This window comes from Mustela nivalis, assembly GCF_964662115.1.
Source record: "Mustela nivalis genome assembly, chromosome: 5".
NCBI classification, from domain to species: domain Eukaryota; kingdom Metazoa; phylum Chordata; class Mammalia; order Carnivora; family Mustelidae; genus Mustela; species Mustela nivalis.
In genome coordinates this window covers 116,738,067-116,764,063 of record NC_139024.1, presented here as the reverse complement: position 1 = coordinate 116,764,063, position 25,997 = coordinate 116,738,067, and the positions used below count along the sequence as shown (strand labels likewise).

Here is a 25,997-nt window from a genome sequence, read left to right as displayed (position 1 = left end):
GCCCCCAGTGGCGTCACAACCCCGTGACGTCCCCCGCGTGACCTCACCGCGGTGGAGCGAAGGGGTGGGCAGTGGGAAGAAGGGAAGGGACCGCCCCGTGGTTGGGGGTGACTCCTGGCCTGACCTTCTCCTCGCCCCGCCCCCACACTCAAGGGGAGGAGTTAAAGCTCGGCGTCTGGGGAGAGACTCCGGGAACTCCGTTTACAGCAACTCCACCATTTTGCAGGTGAGATAACAAGTCTGGGAAGAAAAGAGACTAGGGCAAGGTCAAGTATCAAAGTGCACGCAGGACACAGTCTTCTTGGCCAGGGGTTTGCCCCTCGCCCTGGAAGGGCTTGGTTGCGTAAGTTTTAAAGAGCTGCTTTCCTGGATCGATAGTGCTGTGAATCCTTGGTTCCCAGCCACCCTTCGTAGTGGTTACTACAATTTCTGTTTCTGTTATGCAACAGTAGGATCAAGTCTCTGGAAAGTAAAGGAGGCCTGGATACGAACATCAATCCCAGATCCAGACAGCAGTACACGTAATCTCCCACCCATTCTGTCAAGACCAACCCTCTCAAGATAAATGATAAGTCACGAGAATTTAGCATGCCTTGTTCTGTTTTTAAAATAGAAAGAAAAATATTGCTGTGCATTGTGATATACCTGCCTGGTCAAGGCCCTATTCCAAGATCAAAGAATGAGAAACGCAGCAAAGAGACCATCTTGTCTACCCCCTTGCATTCCTATTTGCCCAACACCGCTACATCCAAAAGGGCAAAAGATGAGTAAGATATGTCCTTCTCTCTTCAAGTAGCTCTCTGTTTTACAAGTAAGTAAAGTGAGATCCAAAAAGCTTTTTTTTTTTTTTTTTTTCTTTGTGTGTTCCCAAGCCAGGGGCTTTTAATTCATTTATTTATTTGAGATATAATCAACATATAACATTATATTTCAGGTATACAGCATAATCAATATTTGTATAAACAGCAAAAATGATCACCAGTTTAGTTAACATCCATAATCACAGTTATAATTTTTTTTATGATGAGTATTTTTAAGATTAATTCTCTAAGCAACTTTCAAATTTAACAGTTCAGTGTTATTAACTACAGTCCCCATGTTGTATATTACATCCCCAAGACTTATTTGCAAGGTACTTTCAGATCCAAAAAATTTAGGTGCCTAAGAAAAGTGGTTTACCTATTTCAACTTCTCTCCAGATTTCTTATCATCTCCCCAAAGTGTCTGACTTGTATTTGCCCCATATCACGGGTTCCAGTTTTTCAGAACTAACATTTTAAAAAAGTGCCTCGGTGTAAGATGGATTTTCGGGAGTTAAGGTTCTGGGGTGAGGTGTATGGTTTTGGAGTTTTGCCAGTTTGATGTCTTGTCCAAAAATATAGAACAGTAAAACTTGAACCCACCTTTCAGATCCCTAATGGGCTTTGTTTTGCGTAACAATTTCAACAGGAGACAGCACAGAGTAACTGTCTGGGTTGCAAGGAGGTTTTAGAAAGAGAAAGCATTTTGCCTCCTGTCCCAGTACCAAACAAGACTTAGTGAAATAGAATGGCTTTAAAAGCCTGGGTTCTGGGTCACACACATTTAGGATTCAAATTCTCATTCTGGCCAAATATTGATCACCCAGTCATCACACCCAGTCATCACAGTACCTACCTGGATAGGATTGCTGTGAGAGTTAAATGAGATAAAATATGTGAGCTCAATACAGTGCCTACTGCATAAAAAACACTTCAAGAAATAACTACCATGGCCACAAACACAAGATGACTATGGGATTAGACAATGGTACTAGTAGCCCAGGCCACTTCTTCACCTGGTTCCCCTTCTACTTCATTTCCCTTCCTCGTCCTCTATTAAAATATTAAATATGTACACTTTCTCTTCTCCAGTGATTTTTTCCCCCTCCAATATGATTATCTTATGGGAGACAATTGTAACAGCATACAGGTATAATACTTACAAACTCATACTCTACAGTAGTTATTAACATTTTATAAGAAACTGGTCTTGGCGGGGCGCCTGGTTGGCTCAGTGGGTTAAGCTTCTGCCTTTGGCTCAGGTCATGATCCCAGGGGCCTGGGATCGAGTCCCGCATGGGGCTCTCTGCTCAGCAGGGAGCCTGCTTCTCATCTCTCTCTGTGTCTGTCTCTCTGCCTATTTGTGATCTCTCTCTCTGTCAAATAAATAAATAAAATCTTTAAAAAAAAAAAAGAAACTGGTCTTGGGCCTCCAATGCCTGTGTGAAAGCTTAGATCACTGCTCGGGCCCAATTTTTGGGTGGCCACAATGTTGCAATATTTTACCAATATTAAGGAAAATTCTGTCTCTCTCAGAGGTGAACACATGTTGTTGCAATCTTATAGATGATGGAATGGGGACACAGATTATAAAAAATCCTAGTATTAGACTTAAAAGAAACTGAGACTGTCTAGCCCAGCCTCCCCATTTTACAGATGAAGAAATTGAAACCAAGGGAGAGAAACTGATTCACCCAAGATTACACAGCTAGTAAGGGATCTCTAAACACCCAGTCTACCACTCTCTCCACTATATCCTGCTACAACTCCCTTTTATGCTTTGAGTTCAGTTTGGCCTTATGTACAAAATAGTCAGAAATTTATTTTAGTCTATTCACTAAAATTAAATTAACTTCAAATACCCATGGATTAAAGTTGTGTTGACCAAGAATCCAAAAGAAGAAAAGGTTATTGGAACCCAACAACTCCATTAGAATGCCAATCTAAGAGAAATAACTTTTGGCCAACCCCATGCAGTACTAGGGGTATACTAGCTCACACACAAACAGCCCACATAATATAAAGAGATCCTTGCAAATAAGAGACGGAAGTGGCTCAGAACTTTCGTTCATGGCAGAAGTTATCTCAAAGGAGTGCAACAACTCCTCAAGTGAATTCTAAAGCACTATGGGGGTATTTTGGATCTCATAAGATTGGAAGTGGTACCCCGGCCATTAATGTCTTGAGGACCAAGGATGCTAAACATCTGTAATTCTTGGCACAGTCACCCACACTAAAGAACCAACCATTCCAATCCACTGCAAAAGCACTGACCAAGGTGGCCAGCACATTAGGTATGAAGGAAGAACCAACCTCTCTGTCCTCCACTGAATGATTCTCTCATGGAATGGGGAATGAAATGGAGAAAATGAAGTGTTGCCCAATCAGGACATTCACAGAAATGTGAGTTTCCACTTGAATCTGAGAGATTATTAACACACCTGGTTCTGTTGTAATGGCTCTGCAGCTTTGTTTTGTTTTGTTAGGTAGAAGACATGGAGAAGGACCAGGTGAGAGACAATGGGACAAATTGCTGAGCACCACCCTGAGGAAGAAAAGCTAAAGGCAATATTCCAAAAGGGCTTCTAGGTGTATCTTAGAACAGTGTCAGGATCTATACCTGGAGATGCTACTGCTTGGAATATGCCCAAGACCAGCCAGTGTAAGTCTGAATTTCTTGGGCTGGTGATCTCATATAAGAAATTTAAATGACTCCCAAATCTCCAGACCAAGTCATTTTTAAAGTCTCTTAAAGGAGTTAAGCCATTTTATCACTGTCTAGCCCAAAAGTGATTCATCTTACCAGGGCAGCTGAGATTGCCTCCAGATCGCTAAGTCCTTAAGATTCAGAATTGCCAAGACCAGATAGTACTATCATACTACAACATAACTGATTAAGAGAACAGAGGCCAAATAGATATAACAGTAGCAACTTGTAGTAGAAATCTTTGGGGTATATATCCAAACTGTGATGACTTCCTTTTCTGCAAACCATTAATGACCCTCTTTGTGGCCTCTAACAGTGTATCTGCCCTACATGGCCTTGTCCTTTAGCCCCCTTGATTGGACAAGAGGGAGATGCTTGACTTAAGATCATCCAATTAGATTCCCTCTCCCAGGAATTTGGAACTGAACTGAAATTATTTTCTGGAACAGGCCTAGGCTGTTTATTTGGAAGTGAATGATAGAAATACAGAAAAGGGACCATCTTTGTAGAGCACCCATGAAAATGAGATAATATCCATCTGCAGAAAGAGAGAAACAGAAAAACAGAAGACTTGAAGACTTGGAAGGAGAGAAGTTCCTATCATCCTGAGTTTTAGATATTCAGTTTCCCTTAGATTCCATGAGATTCTCCACATTCCATTAAAAATACATTATCTCTTAGGGCGCCTGGGTGGCTCAGCTGGTTAAGCAACTGCCTTCGCCTCAGGTCATGATCCCAGAGTGCTGGGATTGAGTCCTGCCTCAGGCTCCCAGCCCCATGGTGAGTCTGCTTCTCCCTTGACTTCTCCCTCTCATGCTCTTTCTTACTCTCTTCTCTCTCAAATGAATAAATAAAATCTTTAAAAAGAAATACATTATCTCTTAGATGAAGTAAAAAAGAATCAAGTTATTTTTAAAAAATTAAGAAATAAATAATATAAATACAGTATTTGATTTCTAGATAGGGATGGGCATCCTTCTCTTAAAAGTAATGAAAACTTGGGGCTCAGTTGGTGGAACATGCAACTCCTGATCTCAGGATCATGAGTGCAAACCTTACACTGGACATAGAGAATGCTTAAAAAAAAAAGAAAGAAAGAAAGAAAGAATAAACGTTAAAAGAATAATGGGGCCACCTGGGTGACTCAATCAGTTAAGCATCCAACTCTTGATTTCAGCTCAGGTCAGGTCATGGTGTCAGGATGGTGAGATCCTAGTAGTTTCCGTGCTCAGCTGTGCACTGCTTAAGATTCTCTCTCTGCCTATCTGACTCCCTCTGCTCCTACTCCCCTCACCCCCCCAACCATTCATGCATGCTCTCTTTCTCTCTCTAAAATAAATAAATAAATCATTAAAAGAAATAATGAAAACTCCTGTAGGAAAAAAAAATGGGACACAAAAAAGCAATTCACAAAAGAAGAAATACAAATGGCCAATAAACATATTAAAAAATGTAATTATGCTACTCATAGTTAAAGAAATGGGTTAAAACAATAAGGCATCACTTTTTCCTAATCAGATTGTCAACACTTTATAACATAACGGCTTTTGTTGGCAAAAGTATGGAGAAACAGGTTGTCTCAAACAGCACTGCTTCTGGGAATGTAAATTATTTTAATTTTTCTAAAGGTGAGTAGATGTCCATTTAGATGAGTTGATATGAGTTACCTTAATAATATTTATATATACTAGCTCCCAAATCCCCCAAGTAAGCTCAGTTGGTTAAGCAGCTGCCTTCGGCTCAGGTCATGATCCCAGCGTCCTGGGATCGAGTCCCACATAGGTCTCCTTGCTCAGCAGGGAGCCTGCTTCTCCCCCTGCCTCTGCCTGCCATTCTGTCTGCCTGTGCTCACTCTCTCTCCCTTTCTCTCTCTCTGACAAATAAAGAAAATCTAAAAAAAGAAAAAAAAGAAAGAAATATAATACATATAATAATAAAAAGTTGGAAATAGACCAGATGTCCACCAATAGGGCAACTGTTGAAAAAAAAAAATGTGGGCAAGAGATTTGATTCATTCTTTTTACCAGTATGATTTTACATGAATCTGTGACCAAAAAAAGTAAGGAATTAGAAAGAAACTTGAATATTTTAATAATGTTAGAGAGAAGAAATCTTCAATTATCAAATCAAGAAAAGACTGATAGTTTCGCTTGTACAAAATATGTAAAACTTCTTTGCTGTAAAAGTTAAAAAATAAAATTAACACCATAAGCATGGTCAAAAGACGAACATAATTCAAGGACAATATTTGTTAACACACAGGACAGAGTATTAATATCATCACTTAGTAAATAAAAAGCTATTAAGATCAACCAGGAAAAAATCTAAAGGAAAAATTGGTAAAGGACATGAAGGGCAACTGATAAGCAAAATTATAAATGGTGTATAAATGTGTAAAAATATTTTGAATACTGTGAATAATCAAGAAATGCAAATTAGAACAACAGTACAATATCATTTCTACCTGTAAGTTTGGCAAAGATCGACCATAGCCAGGATTGTACAAAGTGTGAAGAAAAAGGCAATTTTATACAATTTTGATAGGATTGTAGATTGATAGAAACCTTTTTGGAGGGCATTTTGGCAGTGGCTGTTAAAATTTTAAATGTGCACCTTGTATCTTAGATTTCACACAGATGGCTAAAAAAGATGGCTGAAGATAGATGTAGAAGGATGATCAGTACAGATTTGTAATTCTGGAAAATTAGAAACAGTGTAATGACCAATCATAGAGCTTTGATTCAATTATACTATATTTATGCTAGAGAATACTACACCACCATTTACAAAATGAAATAGGGGACACCCAGATAGTTCACTCACTTAAGTGACTGCCTTTGGCTCAGGTCATGATTCTGGGGTCCTGGGATTGGGCCCTCACATGAGGCTCCCTGCTTAGTGGAGAGTCTGCTTCTCCCTCTCCCTCTGCCTGCTGGGGGCTCTCTCTCCCACTCTTTCTATCTCAGATAAATAAATAAAATCTGAAAAACAATCTGAGGGTTTTGAAGGGGCGGGAGATGGGAGGTTGGGGGAGCCAGGTGCTGGGTATTAAGGAGGGCACATATTGCATGGAGCACTGGGTGTGGTGCAAAAGCAATGAATTCTGTTATGCTGAAAAGAAATTTTAAAAATAAATAAAATAAAAATGAAATAGGTCTATATGAACTAATATGACAAGATGTAGAAGACTGAGTATTTTTTTAAAAAGTGAGCTATGGAACTATATATATATATACACACACATACTATGATCTCTTTTGTATTTACTTGAAAGCATAGTGAGTGTTTATGTTTTTGTTGTATGTGGAATATATGCATAACAAAATATCTGGGGAAATATACACCAACAGTTAAGGAAGGTGGGCTTATGGTAGGGTGCCACATAAAAACCAGATATCCTGGGGCCCCTGGGTGGCTCAGTGGGTTAAGCCTCTGCCTTCCGCCTAGGTCATGATCTCAGGGTCTTGGGATCAAGCCCTGCATTGGGCTCTCTGCTCAGCAGGGAGCCTGCTTCTCTCTCTCTCTCTCTCTCTGCCTGCCTTTCTGCCTACTTGTAATCTCTCTGGCAAATAAATAAATAAAATCTTTTTTTTTTTAACTGGATATCCAGTTAAATTTGAATTTCAGGTAAGCAATTTTTAAAATAGAAGTATGTCACAAACATTGACTGGGTATCCTGTATTTTTATTTGCTAACTCTAGCAATCCAGTTTATGGGAATGTTCATATTTAATGTTAAATTTCTGTATTGCTTGAATTTTTACACTGAGCATATAGTCATTTTTAAAAGATAGAACTCTTTTAAATAATATTCTAAAATTAATTTATGTTGGTAAGGTAGAATTTTATGTAGCTCTTTGAAAACACATTTTTGAGGAACGTTTAGTGATATTTTTAGAAGTCCTTACATTAGGGTCACCTGGGTGGTTCAGTTGGTTAAGCATTTGCCTTCAGCTCATGATCCTAGGGTCCTGGGATTGAGCCCCACATCTGGCTCCTTGCTTAGCGGGGAGTCTGCTTCTCCCTCTTCCTCTGCCTCCACCCCGGCCCCATGTGCTCTCTCTGTCTCTCAAATAAATAAATAGAATCTTTAAAAATAAATAAATAAATAAAAGCTGCTTCAAAACTGTAAATACAATATAATCCTGTTTTTTTAAATGTTGGTATAATTCATTTTAGTAAGCACAGTAAAACAACTGAAAGAAATACATTGAAATATTACAACTGATTGTATCACACAGAAAAATTTCAGGAGATTTCTGTTTTTCTTTCTACATTTTTCTGTATTCTCTGAAGTTTTGACAATAAACATGTATTTGAAGAAATTTTACCATGAAACCTGCCTATACTATATTAGATGAAAAAAGCAGCTTGTAGAATTAGTACACTGTATAAACCCAACCAAATAGCCAAATATTGGAAATATTAATAGAGAATTATTGATAATAATTATTGATAAAATATTGATAATTTGGTTTGTTTGTTTTTTTTAAGTTTTATTTATTTATTTGACACAGAGAGAGAAATCACAAATAGGCAGAGGCAGGCAGAGAGAGAGGGGGAAGCAGGCTCCCTGCCTGTGGGGCTCAATCCCAGGACCCTGAGATGATGACCTAAGTCAAAGGCAGAGGCTTTAACCCACTGAGCCACCCAGGCGCCCCTCAACTTTGGTTTTTAATTGATGAATCCATTATCTCGGCTAACATAAAAAGGTGTTTGCAATATATTCTTAAATGATAAAAGCTATAAGAAAACAGTATTACCTATGCTCCAATTTCTAACAGATGCATGAATGAGTGTAAGAGATGTCTGGAAGGATATGCTTCAAGGTATTATGATGACAATCTCTGAGTGTAGGAAATGATGGATATTTTTTACATTTTTATCTGTATTTTCAGATTTTTAATAAAATGACCACTTCATAAAACATCAAGGGACACTTCATTTTGAAGAAAAGAAAACTGGGTGAGGGAGCTAGGGAGCTTGTCAAACATGAGTTCATTTGGAGATGCCTGGGTACCTCAGTCAGTTAGGCGATTGCCCTCTGCTCAGATCATGATCCGAGGGTCCTGGGATCAAGCCCCGCATCAGGCTCCCTGCTCAAAGAAATAAAATCTTTTCTAAAAAATCCCACATGAGTTCATTTCAGCTCTTGAAATTCTCTTCTCCATGTCAGCTGCCTTAAATTTGCAAGCTGCAAAACCTAGGAAGTAGCTAACCATCCAAAGAGCTATCCAGTTGAGCAAGCAAATGTTTGCTGACTTACTGTCAGCAAGGCTGAGTTAGGGACAATGGTCCAGAGAGATCGCTTCATCCTTGTGCTATGTGACCATCAACAAATTACTGGGCTTCTCTATAGACCTCAGTTTACTCATTTCCATTCAGAGAATGCTGCAAAAAGATCACTGAAGTGGAACAAAATAGTGAAACAACAAAAGAGAAAATTATTTGGAATTTAACCTACAGCTACAATTAGTATTTGCATAAACATAACCATGAACCAAAACTTACATTCTGTGCTTTTTCCCCAGGACTGGAAGTTCCAAAGAGGTAAGCATAAGTGCTTGTTAAATAATAAGGTTTTATATGGCAATGGGGGAGGACATACATACATACAAGGACATACATTTCTATAAATAACTATATAAAAGTATCTAACCATACAAAGCAGCATGTGCTCAAGTGCCAAATGAGCAGTAGACAAAGACTGAGTAGGACTTAGGAGGAGGGGGGAGTCAAGGGTGGGCTGGGATGCCCAGACAGGTCTTCAAGAAGTCCTTACCCAGGCCCTGGATGATTTTCTACAGGATTTAGCTAACAGGCTAGAGATGGGACACATTACAACAAAGTCATTTATTTATTTTTTTTAACTTAGTTTATTTTAAGATTTTATTTTAAGATTTAAGATTTTATTTATTTGACAGAGAGAGACACAGCAAGAGAGGGAACACAAGCAGGGGGGTGGGAGAGGGAGAAGCAGACCTCCTGCTGATCAGGGAACCCCATGTGGGGCTCAATCCCAGGACTCTCGGATCATGACCTGAGCTGAAGGCAGACCCTTAACGACTAAGCCACCCAGGCGCCCCTAAAACAAAAGTAATTTAGATGTTTATTTGTTCTTTTAAGTGTGATTTTTAAAATAGATAGCAAAATTTACGGTCTTAACTATTTTTAAGTGTACAGTTCAGCAGTATTAAGCATAATCACACTGTTGTGCAGCCAATCCCTAGAACTTTTTCATCTTGTACAACTGTAATGCTGTTACAACTCCCCTTTCCCCCCTCTTCCCAGCCCCTGGAAACCACTCTTCTACTTTCTGTGTCTGTTAATTTCTAGATATTTCATATAAGTGGGATCATACAATATCTTTTTGGGATGCACAAAAGTTTTAAGTTTGATGTTATCCCATTTGTCTATTTTTGCTTTCTTACCTGCGCTTTTGGTGTCATAATCCAAGAAGGCATTGCCAGGTCCAATGTCATGAAGTTTTTTCCCCCCATGTTTTCTTCCAGGAGTTATATAGTTTCAGTTTTACCTTTAGGTCTTTAATCCATTTTGAGTTCATTTTCACATGTTGTAAAATAAGAATCCAACTTAATTCCTTTACATGCATTTGGGAGACTTTTAGCAACTATGAGATCCAGACTGTCCTCTTTATTGCCTCTTGTTTTCTATTCTACTCACAGAAATATACCTAGAAGTGAATCCAGGTAAAGGAAGTAAAATCTAAGGGGTACTTGAGGGGCATTTCCTCTGGGAAGTGAATGGGTGGGGTTGAAGAACAGCCTACTACAGTGAGCAGTACCCCTGCTTTCAACATCCTCCCAAAGCATGATGGGAAAGAACCAGATCCCCCACATTTGGTTTTTCCAGTTCCTCTACCCTGTTTCCCTACTCAAGAGATACAAAAATAGTAGGCATCAACCTATTGCACTATCTTTTCTTCTGGAGAGAGCATCTGATGCCCTGGGTCTCTTTTTTCTTACAGTGGTGAATGGGACAATGTGAAAGAAAACCTGATTGTCTTTATCTCATGTCCCCCAGTCCCTTGACCTAGATACAACCAGAAGTAGTCCATTCTTTTCTTCTCCTCCTCCCCTCTTCTTCTTCTTCTGTGGCAGCTTCCTCCTCCCCTCCCCCTCTTCCCCCTCCACCCTCCTCCTCCACCTCCTCCACCTCCTCCTCCTCCTCCTGTGTATTCTGTGGTAGCTACTGCTGCTACTGCTTCTTCTTAGTTCTTTCATTTCTTCTGCTCCTTCGTCTCCTCCTCCTTCTTCTTTCTCTTTCCTTCCTTCATCTTTCTTTTTCTACTCAACTCTGATTTTATTTCCATACTCTTTGTCCACAAAAATGATTTGAAAGTTGAAAAGTCCAAGCCAGTGATATTAAGAAGGAATTACAAGGCATACTAGGTCAGGATAGTTGATGGTTTGTAAACACTTCAAGAAGAAAGTAATCATTAGTTGTCATCCATCGTCTTTCTTCTTTCATCTTTTCTTGGCCCCTTTAATCTACCAGAGCCAAGACATCATCTAAGTAAACACCAACTTTTCACATCTCTCTCATGAAAACAAACAAACAAACATGCCTCACAACTCTTTTTGCTTTACTATAATCACTCTTTTCACTCTCTCCAAATGGGTCATAATGTGTAAAGCATCTTACTATCTGCATCCAAGCCATCAGTAAGAAAGTAAAGGAAGAAAAAGGAAACAAATATTTAATGAACCCTTACAATATGCCCAATGTCTGGCATTTCAAGTACTTTGACTCATTTAATCCTCACAGCCAAATGAAATCAATATTATCATTCTTCCCATTTTGCCGATAAGGAAATAGAGAGCGAGAGTTTAAATAATGCACCCAAGGGGACAGCCAGGATTTAAGCCCAAAGCTTAAAAAGAAACCTGTGCCCTCTTTTACTCTAGATTTCTTTCAGTTCTAGGGAGTTTACATTTTCTCCATGTTCAACCTGGTTGTGTTTCTACGGAGCTGTTATTACTGCTTCTAATTGTGTTTCTTTGATAATTTCTAGGATACTGCCAGAAGAGATTGGGGTAACGAATACTAATACTAACACTAATGTTTTCAAATTTATGTAATAACACCTTACAATTTCTCAACATAGTCATCTGTTCACTCATCTCATTCTCAAGAAAAACAGGTTGTATTAATTTGTTTTTTAATAGCTTCATTATTTTCCAAGGTCTCGTCCATGCTTATTGCCAATAAAATCAAGCAATATAGAAAATTATAAAGGAGAAAGTAAAAAAAAAAACCCACCCTAAATTCAATTACTCAGAGATACCATTATTAATATTATAGTAAATATACCTTTCATATAACTCTCCATTTATATAATTTCCCTCAGTGATATACTGTACCTGCCTCTCTAGCTTGCTTCTTTCATTCACAGTATGTTGAAAATAGCTTTCCACATCAATAAGTATACATTTACATAATCATTTTTAATGGTTATATACTATTCCAATTTAGGAATGTATTTTACTTGACCAGTCTCCTACTGATGGACTCTCAGACTACTTCTAATTTTTATTATTGGAATAAATTGTTAGCTCCCATATAAAAATTAGGGAACTGAAACTCTGAGAAGCTATATGGCCCTTTTTTAAAAATCTAGGTCAGGAAGTAAATGCTTAGCCTAAAACCCTGAGTTATAACTCTTAAAACAGTGCTCTTTTCAACTAAACTACCAAGATCAGGAAACTGGAATTATTAACATATATATGGACTTGACAATGAGATTTTTAAAAACTAACTGGCCCATTTTTTAACAAGTTAAGTCTATACTTACCATAAAAGCCAGTCATTCCACTCCAATGTATTAACTGCAAATTAATTAAAGGATATGCCCATACAAATAATTGTACATAAATTTTCATAACAGCTATTTCTAGTATTCAAATAATGTAAATAACCTAAAAATGTTTATCAACGGGAAAATGGCTACACAAATTCTGGTATATCTATACAATGGAATAACACTCAGCAATCAAAAGGTATGAACTATTGATCATACAACATGAATGAATCTTCAAAATATTATTTTGAACAAAAGAAGCCAGTCACAAATGACTACATACTGCATATCTCACTTATATGAAGTTCGACAGGCAAAAGTAAGCCATGAGCATTACAAGGTGACCAGTAAGGCCTAGGGTTGCAGGAAAACTTGAACGGATGGTGAAGGATTGACTGGAAAGGGGCATAAATGGAATTTTTGGATTGGACTGATGGGATTATCTTCTATCTTAATTACCTTGATGGTTAGTTGGGTATATCCATTTGTCAAAAGTCATCAAATGATACACTTTAATTTTTTTTTTAATTAGAGGGAGTGGGAGAAAGGGTGAGGGAGAGAGAGAAACTCAAGCAGACTTCCCCGCTGAGTGCAGGGCCTGATGTGGGACTCAATCTCATGACCCTGAGATTATGACATGAGCCAAAATCAAGACTTGGATGTTTAACTGACTGAGCCACCCAGGTGCCCCTCAAATGATACACTTTAAATGGGTGAATTTCATTGTATGTAAATTATACCTCAAAGTTTTTTTTTTTTCTTTAAAACTGACCCTTTGTGTTTGTTTCCATGCTAGTGTACGGCCTGAGGTAGAGATAAACATTTGGCATAAATAATAAATATCAGTGAATGAATGGACTATATTGCTTAAGAGGCTGAAAGACACTTATTGGGTCCTTTCACACTAGCAGAGATTTACTACCTATAAGATGAATACATTATCTTCACAGACTTGACCCTGAAGAGATGAAACACTGCTCAGCATAGGTGCCTGTAAGTATTGCGTCTTTGGGCGGCCAGACAGCAGCTGGACTCTAGATAGTAGGGTCCCCCACAGTGGGCCTCAGGCAGGCATCTGGGTAGGATCGGGGCCTCAGGGACACGGCCCTCTGCTCATCGTCCACTTCCCAGGGGCAGAACTGTCCAGGAGGGCCACATTCATGAAGCCCCAGCCAAGCCACCACACCTGCAAAAGCTGAAGGGTCTGTGAGAAAGAAGCCTTGGTGTTAAAAATAAATTTTTGAAGGGGAACAACAAAAGCCATATACTGAAGCTGGGCAAAGGTGACCATTCCCTGGAAAGTTAAGTGCCTCAAATGTTAATTTGAATCGTAGAGGGCCTCGATGATGACCCAAGTGTGAGAGCACCTCAAGGGCCTGCTTCAGAGACGGAAGAATTTGCTGGCCGCCTTCAGTCTGCCTCCTGCCCATCCCCAGAACCTCAGAGACAGCTTTATTTTTTTTTTTAAGATTTTATTTATTTATTTGTCAGAGAGACAGAGCACAAGCAGAGGGAAGTGGGAGAGGCACAACAGAGAGAAGCAGGCTCCCCGCTGAGCGGGGAACCCAATGTGGGGCTTGAATCCAGGACTCTGGGATCATGACCTGAGCCAAAGGCAGATGCTTCACCAACTGAGCCACCCAGGTGCCTCTAGGAGACCACTTTTAAGATGATCTCAGTTTCTGCAGAAAAGGGGAATTAAGTAAATTTCAGGTGCTCAAATGATTAGGAATGTCAGAAGTGTTTGCTTGGAAAAGAGAGCAAAACAAAACAAAACTGATAGCCCCAAAGAAGTATATAAATAAGTGTGCTTCTGTAACTGATCATGACAGCCAAAGCAAAATGTTTGTTTTCTCTGCAAAAGCATGGTGTGTGTGTGTGTGTGGTGTGTGTGTGAGAGAGAGAGAAAGAATGATATGAATGAGTCTGAGAGAGAGAGAAAGTGAATTTTTCATTTCTTACCAGACTTCACATGACCAAAAGGTACTAAGATCCCTAACCAACAAACTCCCAATCTTTCCCTGTGTATATTCTAAGCCAATGTTTCGCTTTAAGTGTAATTTCCTGCACCACTTACATCAGAGTCACTGTGGGGAAAGGGAACTCTTTTAAAAATGTCCATTCCTGGGTTCAGGTCTCTAGAACCTGAGTCAGTGTGTCTGGGATAGAGCCCAGGAATCACCAAGTGATTCTTACAAACACTAAAACTTGGACATCATTACTTTAAACAAATGGTTAATTGTTTATTGATGGTTCACTCAATAGTAGATCTTGACTATAGGTTCACAAACAACTATTTTCACTGGTATATTTGAATTACATCTGTCTCAAGGAAAAGCAACTATGAATCGTTGAAGAAAGAGAAAGAGAAATCACCAGATGCTTGGAAATGTAACCCATACAATCTTCCTGAGATTGGTTGCAATATGTATCAAAATTGAGCCCCACATCTGGCTTTGTGCTCAGTGGGGAACCTACTTTTCCCTCTCTCTCTGCCCTTCCCCCAGTTGTCCTCATGTTTCTCTCTCTCTCTCTCTCAAATAAATAAATAAAATCTTTTTTTAAAAAAAAGGATTGGGGGTGTGCCTGGGTAGCTTAGTGGGTTAATGCCTCTGCCTTCGGCTTGTGTCATGATCCCAGTGTCTTGGGACCAAGCCCAGCATAGGGCTCTCTGCTCAGTGGGGAGACTGCTTCCCCCTCTGTCTGCCTGCCTCTCTGCCTACTTGTGATCTCTGTTAAGTAAATAAAGTCTTAAAAAAAAAAAAAAAAAGGATTGGGTTTGGGGCACCTGGGTGCTCAGTTGTTAAGCGTCTGCCTTCCAATCGGGACATGATCCGGGGTTCCTGGGATCAAACCCCTCCCCCGTGGGCTCCCTGCTCAGTGGGGAGCTCGCTTCTCCCTCTCCCACTCCCCCTGCTTATGTTCCTTCTTTTACTGTGTCTCTCTGTCAAATAAATAAAAAATAAATCTTACCAAAAAAAAAAAAAAAAAAAAGGATTGGGTTAAAATCCTAGATCTGCTGCTTTGAACCTCCCTTTTCTTTCCTCTGAAATGGAGATGGTAGCACATGCACAGAATACATCAGAGGGTACTTATGAAATAAAATATGGAAATGTTTTGTAAACTAAAAGATGCTTTATAAGGTTAGTGTATCATGTTGATTTTTCACATCAGAGACCTGAATTCATTCAATACCTAAATACAATATACAAAGATCTGTCATTAAAGCATAATGCTAGACCTTTACAAATTTTTTTTTGCTGCTTATTATGGAAACATTTTAAACATATGTAAAAAGTAGAAACAATAATACAATAAGCTGTCACATATATATTACCAGGCTTCAATATATCAACTTAGGGCCAATTTTGCTTTAGCTATAGCTACCACTTACTCCCCCTTTTCCCGTTAACAAATCACCAGACTTTAAACTGACATTGAGCCTCTGTAACTTTCATGTACATTGAAGAATGTTTCAGTTCTTAGTTCCTCACCTAAAAGGATAGAATTGAACACTTCAAAAGGCTGGATTTTCTGGTATTTGAATTACATTTCAACTAAAAAGAAAAACAGACAGGGATGCCTGGGTGGCTCAGTTGGTTGAGCATCTGACTCTTGGCTCAGGTCATGAGCTCAGGGTCATGAGATTGAGCCCCACATGGGGTTCTGCGCTCAGCAGGGAGTCTGCTTGAGATTCTCTCTTTCCCTCTCCCTCTGCCCCTTCCCCCAACTCTCCGTCTCCCTCCCTCTCTCTCACTCTTGCTCTCTAAAAATAAATAATTTTTTTAAAAAAGACAGGAATTAACATATGTGCAAAATTTAGCATAAATGTCTGGCATTTAGAAATAACTCGTTATGGGTAACTTTTCATCCATGGTGTTGTCATCACTTCAAGCTCTAAGGTGGCTACAAACCCTCCTTTAAAAAAACACTCACTAAAAACAACTAGAGTGTGAACAGTGACAATATAGTGTCAAGCGTGGTCATGAGATTATGGGTGACATTTCCCCCTCAATATATATGGAAACCTTCTGTGATTTACATTAAAATCTTGTATGATTCGTAATATACAACACTTAAGCTTGGGGGAAAAATACCTTAAAATGGTAGCCAGCCATATTATCTCTCCAGATTGTTCATTCTTGGAAGGCATTCTACCAGAAATTTAACACCACCATGAAGAGTTGATTTAATGCCATTCCTAAAGATTATGCATGCAAATCAGCATTGGGGTAATCATAGGAGCTTTGAAGCTTGACACACTTGAGTTCAAATTCCAGCCCTGCCGCCTACAAGCCATGTGATGTTGGAAAAATTAATTACTCCTTCTAAATCTTATAGTCTACCTCCTACAGTCAGTAAGAGAACCCAAATAGGAGAATGTATATAAAGCATTTAACCTGAGGCCCAACACATGGTGTATTGCCAATAACCTCCTATAAGATATGCCCTTCATTTATAGAATACTTCTAAGAAACATACTATAATATTGTTTTCCCTTTGATGGATGAAGAAACTGACAAACTTAATTAGTATTGCTAAGGGTGTTGAGCTAGATGATTACTCATTTGCTATGGGGAAAGTTAAAATAGGGACAACCCCTCAGCACAACCACTGTTTAACAATGTCTAGGAAAGTGGAAGAGGCAGGTTTCCTGACATCCTAGTAAGTCCATTTCTAGGTATTTGCCCTAGAAAATATGTGGCAAGGTGACAGACACAAAATGTTCATTGCAACAATGTTTACAAGAGCAAAAAATTGGAAGCAATCTTAATGTCCATCAACAGGGAAATGGATAAATCAATTGTGAGATAATCATGAAATGAAACACCCACAGCAATTAAAATGACTGAACTGGTTACATGCGCAACATGGGTAAATCTCAAAACTGTGAGGTTGAAGGAAAATATAGTGGTGGAAGAATTTGTACAATATGATGCGATTTTTATAAGGTATAAAAACAGGTGAAACGGGCGCCTGGGTGGCTCAGTGGGTTAAGCCACTGCCTTCGGCTCAGGTCATGATCTCAGGGTCCTGGGATCGAGTCCCGCATCGGGCTCTCTGCTCAGCAGGGAACCTGCTTCCTCCTCTCTCTCTGCCTGCCTCTCTGCCTACTTGTGATCTCTCTCTGTCAAATAAATAAATAAAAATTTAAAAAATAAAAAAAATTAAAAAAAACAGGTGAAACAATAGTTTACAATCTTTATGGAATCATATACACCAGCTTTTAAAAATAAGTAGGAACACCTGGCTGGCTCAGTTGGAAAAACATGTGACTCTTGATCTCGGGGTCATGAGTTCAAGTCCCACATTGCGTGTAGAGATCACTTAAAAATGAAGGAATGAGGGGCGCCTGGGTGGCTCAGTGGTTAAGCCGCTGCCTTCAGCTCAGGTCATGATCTTGGGGTCCTGGGATCGAGCCCTGCGTCGGGCTTTCTGCTCAGCAGGGAGCCTGCTTCCTCCTCTCTCTCTGCCTGCCTCTCTGCCTGCTTGTGATCTCTCTCTGTCAAATAAATAAGTAAAATCTTTAAAATAAAAAGAGAGCCCCAAATCCGGCTTCCTTCTCAGCGGGGAGCCTGCTTCTTCCTCTCCCACTCCCTCTGCTTGTGTTCCCTCTCTCGCTGTGTGTCTCTCTGTCAAATAAATAAATAAAATCTTAAAAAAAACATATAAAAAGTAATGAATTCAGGAAGATGGTTATTTCAAGACAGAAAAAGAAAGGACTGTAATAGGGGAGATCAACACGTGGGTGTGTGTAAATTGTTTCTGTAATATTTTGTATCTTTAAAAGTATCTAGGGGCGCCTTGCTGGTTCAGTGTGCAGAGTTTAAGACTCTTGATCCTGGAGTTCTGGATTCTACTCCCAGGTTGGTTGTAGACCTTATTTAAAAATAAAATCTTTAAGGGTGCCTGGGTGGCTCAGTTGGGTAAGCCTCTGCGTTTGCTCAGGTTCTGATCCTAGGATCCCAGTATAAAACCCCACGTGGGTCTGCCGATCCCTCTGCTTGTGTGTGCTCTCTCTCTCTCTCAAATAAATAAATAAAATAATTTTTTAAAAGATTTTACTTATTTATTTGACAGAGAGAGCACAAGCTGGAGAAGCGGCAGGCAGAGGAAGAGGGAGAAGCAGACTCCCCACAGAGCAAGGAGCCTGATGCGGGCCTCAATCCCAGGACTCTGGGATCATGACTGGAGCCAAAGGCAGCTGCTTAAACAACTGAACCACCCAGGTGCCCCTAAATAAAGAAAATCTTGAAAAAAATTAAAATTAAATAAAATCTTTAAAAAGAAAATTAAAAAATAAAAATATCTAAAGTAAATACATCATAATGTTAGGATTTGTGTTTAAAAGTTTGGATGTGATATTATTCTTTATCTATATATATGATATGTTTATAAGCAAGAAACATATATAGCACTATGTCATAGGCACTGTTAGGTTCTTCACCAGTATTAACTAATATAAGCATTTCCACCTGTAAGAAAGTTACTGTGATTACCCCCATTATACAGAGGAGAAAACTTGTCCAAAGTCATGTGTGAGTGGTGATCCTAGAATTTGAAGGAAATCTGGCTTCAGAGTCTTATCTCTTAACAACCATACTGCTTCCTGAGAAACTTCAAAACATTTTTAAAAATTTTTGAAAAATTTAAATTTTTAAAAATTTTAAAAAAATTTAAATTTTTTAAAAATTTTAAGTTTTTAAAAATTTAAAAAATTTAAAAAAAATTTAAAGTAAATTCAACCCCTAAAGTGGGGCTTGAACTCACAAACCTAAGATCAAGAGTCACATGGTCTACTGACTGAGCCAGGTAGGAGCCCCTCAAAAAAAAATTTTTTTTTCAAATAAGAGGGAAGGTGGGACAAACAGGGAGATAAAACCCTCTAGCAACACACAGGTCAGTGAAAAGGCATTTCAACAATCTTTCCTAACTTTCTTCGGCTCTTGGTAGGAAATGCTTACATTTCTTGCCAAACCACATGACAAAAATCTGGACCTATAGACCCTACAACAACCTACACTACAGTAAAGGCCACGTCACCTGTGACCTGGTAACACTACAGCAAAGGCCCCGTCACCTGTGACCTGGCAAGAGGAGGAGAAGTCAAACAACAAATCCTAGAAGATTCTTTGGAGACCTTAAACCTTCAAGAAATTCTCTGGACGGCAATGCAAAGCAGAATAATTAGCTCTACGAGTGAAGAAACTTTTTATTTAGAGTCTGAGCTAACAATCCTGGGAGTTTTGAGGGTTGCTAAATTACTATCTGCATTTAGGCAGGACCATTTGAATGGGCAAATTCCCAAATAGGTCACAATCCACACAAATAAAGTAAAAATGGTCTCCAAGCTTCTGCTGTATTATTATACCAGAGCACAATTAAGGCAAGATCAGAAATCAAAGGTGGTATCTGCTTCCAGATCTGTTAGTGACCTCCGCCAACCCTCTGGAATGGGTCAGAGGCTATTATGGACAGCTGGCTTGTGGAAGATGGTAGAGAGCCTCCTCCCAAGACCTTGCACAGCCCTGCCTCTAAGTTCCCCATCGGGACATTGTGTGGTGCAAAGGTTTGGATGTGGATGAGTTGGACTGGTGGTGGCAATTGCACAGCAAAGAGAATTTAACTGAGTGAGCAAAACGCTTTAGGGACAAAATTAGCTGACCATTCCTCAAACGGGTAATTTATTTTTGGATTATAGAGGATATTTTCAGTTCTGTCATGCCTGTGAATTTTATGATTTTATTCTCCCTCTAGGAAGTCCCTGTGATGATCTCTATTCCCACAAAAGTCTGAATACCTCAATGGAGAAGTCAGTCCTTAGATTTCCAGAGCCACTTCTTCTTTACAAAAGGTTCCATATCCATTATGTTATCTGGCTCTCAAGCTATTTAAGTTATAGGAAATAGGAATAACAACAATAATAGCAATAATTTTGAATGTTTTATGTTAATGAAAGCCAATCACAAAAGATAGCAGATTATAGATTCCATTTTTATGAAATGTCCAGAATAGGTAAATCCATAATTGTCCGGGGTTGTGAGGAAGGGGTCATGGAGAGTGTCTGCTAATGGGGACAAGGTTTATTTTTGAGGTGATGGAAAAGTTCTGGAATTAGATAGTGGTGGTTGTTGCACAACCTTATGAACATATGAAAAGCCATTGAATTCTACACTTTAAAATGGTGAATTTTATGGAAAGTGAATTTTACCTTGATTTTTAAAAATTGCAAAACAAAAAATAAATTGTACTCACCATATGCTGAGATGGGCTAAAGGGCTTTACATGCTTCAAGTCACTTCTGTCACCCAATCATCTTGACATGCTTACAAGAGATCATTTCCTCATTTTGTAGATGGGGCCACAGGCTCAGAGAGATGCTCGGTTTACATGATGTGGCAAACAACTAGCACCACCCAGAATTCTATTTTCTGACCTTCGCTGTCCAAATCAGACTCCTAATTGTCATTCCAGTAATTCAAAGAGATTTCCAAGTGTAATTCATCTGATAGTATTTCCTATGCTCAACTATCTAAGTAAAAGTTCTTTAATGCTTTTACCTCTTTTGGTGTCTTTTTAAATCCCCAATTTTGAAGAGTTAAACATAACACTGATTTCCCCCCTGAAAGTCCTTAACTCTGTAAACTACCTCTCTTCTGATTAAAAAAAAAAAAAAAGGTTTCATTTCTTAGCTCCTCTCCAGGGAAGTCCCTTAGGATCACACAACCACAGCTGATTTTAGGTAAAGCTGTGATGTATATCCCCTATATTCATTCTGCACCAAGGACACCTTGTCACCCAGTTCCCAAAGGTTTTTGTTTACTCTGATGTAATAGATCGTTTGGATTACAAGTGAGTCACTCAAAATACTAGAGAAGGAAAGGACACATTGCAACAGCCCCTGTGATGGGTAAATCCCCAGACACTCAAAGCTGGAGAAAGCTTTATGAAATATGTGTTTTGACCTCTCTAACATGGAGAATTCCAAGGTGGAGAGATGTTGAGTGACTATGGCCATGGCCATGGAGTTAGCAGCAGAACTAAGACTGAATTTCTGACACTATATATCATTGTCTTGGTAGATGTCTCAAATGATTCTCAGTCCTTGAGACAGTTCCATTTAGTGTAATTGATATTGCTTGTTCACATATTACTATGTGAATTTTACAATAGGCCTGGCAGATTCATATGATGCGTTATTACATAATCATTACAAGTTATGAGGATGAGTGTTTATTGATGTTTATATAAAATATGCTTTAAAAGTTTAACTAAAAAATAAACACAGTATAATCCCACTTTTTTAGAAAAAACACCAAAAACCTATATGTATAAACATTTATAAGTAATAGAACATGTACCAAAATGTTAACAGAGGTTATATCCCTGGATGGTATCATTCTGGGTGATTATTTTATTCTTTGTGATAATTTATCTGTTCTAATATTTTTATAACTTACTTTTGAAAAGTATGATTTTCTACTTTTAAAAAAGTGGGAGTAGACAAAAGATTTTTTTTTTTAAAAAAAGATTTTATTTATTTGACAGAGAGAGAGATCACAATAAGGCAGAGAGGCACGCAGAGAGAGTGGGGTGGGGGGGGGTAGCAGGCTCCCTGCTGAGCAGAGAGCCTGACTCAGGGTTCAATCCCAGGACCCTGAGATCATGACCTGAGCTGAAGGCAGAGGCTTAACCCACTGAGCCACCCAGGTGCCCTAGACAAAAGATTCTTAAATAGGACACAAAAAGTACCGAGCATAAAATAAGTAACTGATAAAATGAACTACGTTAAAATTATGAAAGACACCATTAAGAAAGTGAAAAAAATGAGTCACAGACTGGAAAAATATATTCACAATACATGCATCCAATAATGGACTCAAATCCAAAATATACATTATAAAAAATTTTACAAATAATTAAGGAAAAGATAGAGAGCCCAATAGTAAAATGTGTAAGAGACTGAAACAAGCATTCACAAAAGGGAATATCAAAAAATTCCAATAAGCCTGTACCTTTTAAGATGCTTCTTACAAATTAAAACCCACAAATGAGATTATATGCTCATTAGAATGGTACAATTTCTTTCTGATGTTTAAAAAAAATAAATTCTAGGCCCAACATAGGGCTTGAACTCACTACTCTGAGACCTATATGTATAAACATTAGGTTGAACTCACTACTTGAGTAGTGGGGCTTGAACTCACTACTCTGAGACCAAGAGTTGCACACTCTACCAGGCAGCCCTAGGGTTTCCAATTTTTTTTTTTTTTTGGATGGCACAAGTTCTTTTTAAAATGGCAATACTGAATATTGGCAAGGTTGTGGAACAACTAGAACTCTCACGTATTTGTGGTGGGAATATGTGGGTACAACCACTTTAAAAAAATGTTTATTTTTATCTATTGGAATTAAACCATGCTTACACTCTGATCCAACAATTTCTCTCCTGGGTATATAACAAAGGGAAGAGAAGACGTCTGTGCATTAACAGAAATATAAGGATGCTCATAGCAGTGCAATTCATAATCACTAAAAACCAGAAACATCCAATGCCAATGAACAGGAAGAAGGACAAAGTGTGAGCTATGCACACAGTGGGATTCTATATACAGACATGTATTCCTGCTATATGCAACAACATGGATGGATTGTGCAGACATAATGTTGAAAGGTATATACAGGTGTATACAGCATATTCTCTCTGATCGCACTGATAAGATTGGCAAAACAGATTTCTGCTGATAGAGGCTGTACTGTTGATTATCTGGGAAGATGAGGAGGAAGGACAAGCCTGGGTGGAACCATGACAGAGCCTTCCCAGTTGCTGGAAACATTCAATGGAACCTGATCTAGAGTTAGGCAGGTTTATATATGGATAAAAATTCATCACATGGGCCCAGGTGCCCATTTCCAGTTCATTGAAAGCTTAAGATTTTCACACACTTTACTAGATATAATCATACCTTAATTCTTTTAAAGTTTTACTAAAAAGCATTAGAGCAGCAAGAGGAAAGCTATTTACTCAGTGTTTGGATAATAAATATTAAGACTAAAAATTAAGATCTTGAAAAACACAGCTCACAAATGATGGCCAGTCTTCCTCCACAGAAAGGACAGAGTCTGAGCTTTCCTCCTGAGAAAGTTCAATATTTTCCTGTCCCTTCATATTTTACTCCTCATGGGTGACCAGAAGGCTGATAAAACACTGAAACCTCAGATTCCAGGAAAACGTCAGATTCCAGCTCTAATCCATCCATTTGTGGCTTGTCAGTTAAGAGACTGGATTAAACATAATTTATACATACACACTTACAAAGACATACAGCTATCACAGGGAGGAAAATAAACGATTCCAACCCTTTGGGTAGGAATTGGTTGTATAACCAAATTGTTGAAAGATGGTCATGCCTGGATTTTCCCCTCAGGCAATCTAAATTTTTTTTTCCCCACCATCTGCTTTCAGGTCTATAAAGTTTCTAGGCAGAACTCTGGCCTCCAAGTGATCTTTCCTTCGCCTGCAAAGGCCCAGCCCATATCCCATTCCTGTGGAGAACTGAAGCATTTATGGACAAAGAAGATGTTACCTGAAGAAATGTCAGCTCTGCCTTTCTCCTGGGGGCACTGGCATTATAAAACGGGACTTTACAGACACTCTGTGCAGATATATGTGGGAGGAAGAAGGAGAGTTTACAAAAACAAGTTGCATTTGAAATGATTGTCAGGTTCCCTAAAATTTTTTGAGGAAATTCCGAGAAGCCCAGAGGTTTTAGATAGACTAAAAATTAAGATCTGTTACAAACCAAATCCCTCACTACATTTTTACATCATTATCCTAGTTGAGCCTCACAACAATCTGTGAGGTGGTCTGGGTCACTGACTCCATTTGACAGACCAGGAGACTAGGAAAGAGAAGCAGTTTTCACAGGATTCAGTAAATGGAGCTACAGGACTTAGAATGTGAACTTGAGGGTGCCTGGGTGGCTCAGTCAGTTAAGCGTCTGCCTTCACCCCAGGTCATGATCCCAGAGTCCTGGGACTGAGTCCCACTTCAGGCTTCCTGCTCAATGGGGAGTCTCCTTCTCCTTGTACCCCTCCCCCAGTTCATGCTCTCTCTCTCTCTCAAATCTAAAACAAAAAAAGAAGAGAGAAAATAATGTGAACTTGAGTTACTGAATCATGACCCCATACTGCTTTCCTATTCCAGAAAAGCCTTTTGACCCACCTGGCTCCCCTTTCTGGAACGAGTATAGAGGAATTAAGAATCTGCAGAATTGCCTCTGGAAAATTCTTTCTCTTTTTTCTCTCCTTCTCTAGTTTTCATTTTAGTCTCACTTCCATTGTGTCACCCCTTGAACCTTTGGAAGGTGTTGATGGTAACTGCAAACTGCCACAACCTTTGATTTCGAATTTTCTCCACACTTTTATTTTCACCTCTGGTCAATTTTCACCCCTGGGTAGTGGTGATACCAAGAGGTGTTTGAGGAGAGCGTTAGCCTCCTACTCATCAAGCAACTCCAAGTAAATATGTAGTTTAAGTAAAAAAGAAAAAAATGCTAGGGAAATTCAGCTTCCTAACAATTTCCTGAAATTCAGAATCCCTAAGTTCCATAGCTCCAAGAAGTATCACTTGTGTGAAATACCAAGTAGGGATGCCCCTAGAATTGCACTAGAAGGGAGTCATGCCTAACCATCTTCCAAAGAGGCTACCCCATGTAAGAATCCCCATGATGGAAATTCTGAAGCCACATTTGATAAGCGGTAGGAAAATAGGACTTCCCAGGATCTGGCAGATACCAGCAGAAAGGAGTCAAGTCCACAGAGATCACTAAGTGAGGGAGAAATGGAACAGAACCACAGGTCGAGACAGGTAAGATCCAGAGTCCCAGAGGTTAGGGAGTACAGTCAGCAAACATAGCACAATTAAGCAGAGCCTAACATTGATCCTGGGGGAAGGCTGTCTGGACTCTGGTCTTGTGTGGAGATGAGAGGATTTCGGAACCCACTCATGTTGATTTCAGCCACAAAGAAGTCCAGGGATTGCAGTTAACCACTAGAAATGTTGGGAGGGCTTCTCATGAGGAAGACCAGAAGCTGCATGCCTGAGTTAAGACTTCAGTAAAAGTTGCTATTTGTTTCAAGTGGATTCGTATTTTGTTTTTGGTTTTTTGTTAATTTTAGATCTTTTTAATGTCTTTTTAAAAAGATTTTATTTATTTGGCAGAGAGAGCACGAATAGGCATAGAGGCAGACGGTGTGGGGGATGGAAGCAGGCTCCCCGCTGAGCAGAGAGCCCAATGCGGGGCTCAATCCCAGGACCCTGAGACCATGACCTGGGCTGAAGGCAGAGGCTTAACCCACTGAGCCACCCAGATGCCCCAGGATTCATATTTTAGTCTGGAGTCTTGAGTTTTTTACTTTACTTTACTTTTTTACTTTGTTCTCAAATCTGGGACATCTACAAGAGAGGATTAATTTGGCTGTACCATTATGAATTACATTGTTTACCAAATTTTCCAATCTTTTCAACTCTCAAAGACTGGTGGAAGGTTAAACCATTCTCTATGTTGGATCAAATTTGGTTGTGTATAGAAAATGGAGTAAGGCCTATGTAAGCTGTAATTCTCAAATTCTGGCCCCAGGTGCCTATTTCCAAACTAAAAGGGACA

General features: G+C 39.1%; 1 long non-coding RNA gene across 1 annotated transcript; it reads left to right on the top strand.

Annotated features, from left to right (window-relative positions):
- The first annotated feature begins 63 nt into the window (after nt 1-63).
- On the top strand, nt 64-24,135 carry LOC309865719. Its single transcript, XR_014312243.1, has 5 exons — nt 64-226; nt 3,287-3,462; nt 4,189-4,287; nt 20,086-20,182; nt 23,795-24,135. It is a non-coding gene; the product is annotated as an uncharacterized lncRNA (long non-coding RNA).
- The last annotated feature ends 1,862 nt before the right edge of the window (nt 24,136-25,997 follow it).